The following is a 3,167-nucleotide window of genomic DNA, read 5'->3' as shown; positions in this document are numbered from 1 at the left end:
GGGAAGCATGGCAGAACGGAGAAGAGCACGGGTTCTGGAGCCAGGCAGGCTGAGTTGGGATTTGGGCCCACTACTTACCAGCTGTGTGACTTTAGGCAAGTTATTAAATCTTGGGGCCTCAGGTGCTTCATCTGTAAAATGGAGTAATAGTACCTGTGTTGTTGAAAGGATTTAATGAGCTAATACCTGCAAATGGTTAGAACACTGCCTGGTAGTGTAATAGTAGGTAATCAAATATTGGCTTTTTGTTTTTCAAGTCTACATATTAATTTTATTACACAGAATAATAAATACAAGATTCAAAAACTGAAATCCATTTCACCTGGTAATTAAAATATCATTCTAAAAGGAAGGCAGTTTCCTAGGATTGAAAGTCACCAAGTAAAACGAAGTCGTCTAATAAAATTCATCATTCTCAGATTCCTACTGAGGGAAAGAAGAAATTCTTTTCTCTGTGATAAGTTACTTTCCTAAGTGACTTCTTTTAATTTAGAAAAAAAGGGGGGGGGGAAGGGGGCAATTTTCCATGAGTTTTGATTATACAAATGCCACAAACAGCTTCTGAGGCTGAAGCTATGACAATGAACTTCCATGTCACAAAGAGGAAGAGGAGAAAGTGGAAGGGAACAGTGCAGAGGAAACACAGTGACATTACATTACAGTAGGTATTTACATCTGCTATCCTCATCCAATGTAAGGTCAACAACTTCTGCAGGTGACGCCCAAGTCTGCTGGGAAGTCACGGCAGTCCATGACTGTGTTTGCCGGGTGCAAACATACTGCGTGCCAGAGCCATGCTTCCATGAAGAAACACTGAGTCACACCTCCTTGAGGATGAACCCACCTTGCATGTTCCTGAACTCCCACGATCTCCACTTCACTATCTGAAGAGGCAATATTAATTTCTTCATTGAGTGGTGCCTTGCCAGCAGATGTTTTGTCACTTGCTAGGAATCCTGGATCCAAATGACCTGGTATCTCTGCAGTGATTGTCTCGCTGCTCCCTGAAACCTCTTCAGCATCCTCTGATGAGCTCGTGCTCGAGTCACAAGTCAGGTCACTATCACTGGTACTACTGCCCTGCAACAGGTTGTATTTCTTTCGTGCAGCAGCCGCCCGTTTCTGCCTCAGTAGCCCTGATTCTCTCCTTGTGCTTTTGGGTTCGATGACCTTTAACCTTGGCAACTGGGCCATTCTGTTTATCACTGGATTGCCGGGTTTTTCTTGGCAGCCATGGTGGACGTTTCACTTTCAGATCGGGACCGGCGAGACTTGCGCCCAACTGTGGCACCAAACACTCCGGAAGGGTCTCCTTCTACCGCTGCTCCTGCCTGGGAGGGTTCATTCTCCTCTGCAGAAGACAGTGTATGTGAATCGGCCAGGTGACCACTAGAGGAAGTGGAAAGCATGCAGTGGTTAGAGGAGCCTCTCTCATAAACTCGGCCAGCTGTCGGCTTGTCACCCTCCGTGGATGCTGACACTCCAAAGAGTCCCTTCTCAGTTCCATCAACAAGCAGGGCTTTGAAGAAAGAACTGTAGAATCCACCACACCATCTTTCAGAAATTGAGATTCCAGTTCCACAGATCCGTCTTCCTCCTTAGCTGACTCTTGTTCAGATGTTTTTGGTGGGACTTCAGACTCAATGAGTTCTTCAACTTTTCCCACTGCTTCCTCCAGTTTCATTTCAGACTTTCAAGTTAAATCATGGAGCAGAGTCTAGGAAACTACGTCAAAGATGCAACGGGAAGGCAACCCCTCTTGAAGCCTTCCCGAATGAAGCTCGTGGTGTTTGAATCCTTGAGTCACTCCAGGAGGGAGTCCGCTCCCTTCTCTCCCCACCTTTTCGCAGGTGCCAACAGCTCGGCTCAGGGAGATTTGGCTGTGCTCCTCTCATGCAGTGGTGTCAACATCCCATTCAAGTTTCTGGATGAACCTTGCACGCCTCGCAGACAGAGCACCACCTCCAAATATTGGCTTTTTTTAACGGCTTCCTGATACCCTTTAGGGAGCTACTCTTAGCCTCTGTGTCTGGGATGGAGCTGAACTTGCCTCTTCCAGCAGCACATAAATAACCCAGGACTGACCAATTAAAGCACCACCCACTTGAGCAAAATAATTACTTCCTAGAATGTGGAGAGCCTCTTAAGAAATATTACTCATGGGAACATAAAATTGTGCAGCAACTCTGTACAGTTTTGACAGTTTCTTTAAACACTGAACATGCCATGACCATATGACCCAGAAATTGCACTCTTGGACATTTTCTCAGAGAAATGAAAACTTATGTTCACATAAAAACCTGTACATGAATGTTTATAACAGTTTTATTCGTAAGTAGCCCCAAACTGGAAACAACTTGTAAGTTCTTCAGTGGGTCAATAAACTGTGGTACCTCCATATCAACTATTACTTAGTGATAAAAGGGGACAAACTATTGATATATGCGACAAATCAGATGATTCTCCAGGGAATTATGCTGAGTGAAAAAGCCAATCACAAAACTGTACTATTCTGTTTATAGAGCATTATTGAAATGACAGAATTATAGAAATGGAAATTAATGATTTCCAGGGGTCAAGGAGGCAGCAAGGATATGAGTGTGACTATAAAAGGGCAACTTGAGGGGTTCCTGAGGTGATGAAAATGCCCTGTATTTTAACTGCATCAGTGGTGATAACCTAGTTGTCATATTGTACTACAGTTTTGCAAGATGTTACCACTGGGGGGAACTGGGTGAAGGGTACACAGGATCTGTCTGTATTATTCCAAACAATTGTATGTGAATCTACAATTATCTCAAAATACAATGTTTAATTTAAAAAAACCTCCCCCAGGTGATTTTAAATGTAGCCAAGTTTGCAAACAACTTTCCTGGGTCTTCAGCTTGCAGATGGCAGATCATGGGACTTCTCAGCCTCCATAAACACATAAGCCAATTCCTTAAAATAGATGTCTTATAATATGTGTATATACATACACATATATAATGTCATATATATATATATATACACACACAGACACACATCCTATTGGTATTGGTTCTGCTTCTCTGGATAAGTCTGGCTAATATACTCTGTTTACTACCATCTCAACTTTTTGTGCTATCAATGTCATGTTTTTATCTTACATATATTTCAATCTCACAAGGAATTATTTTCATTGTCTT

General features: G+C 42.8%; 1 pseudogene; it reads right to left on the bottom strand.

The window, feature by feature from the left end:
• Positions 1-656: 656 nt before the first annotated feature.
• Positions 657-1,684, bottom strand: LOC103018371 (protein C18orf25 homolog; annotated as a pseudogene).
• Positions 1,685-3,167: the final 1,483 nt, after the last annotated feature.

Source organism: Balaenoptera acutorostrata, chromosome 6 (genome assembly GCF_949987535.1).
Source record: "Balaenoptera acutorostrata chromosome 6, mBalAcu1.1, whole genome shotgun sequence".
NCBI lineage: Eukaryota > Metazoa > Chordata > Mammalia > Artiodactyla > Balaenopteridae > Balaenoptera > Balaenoptera acutorostrata.
Note: the sequence above shows the minus strand (reverse complement) of the source record. Positions and strands in the feature narration are given on the sequence as shown.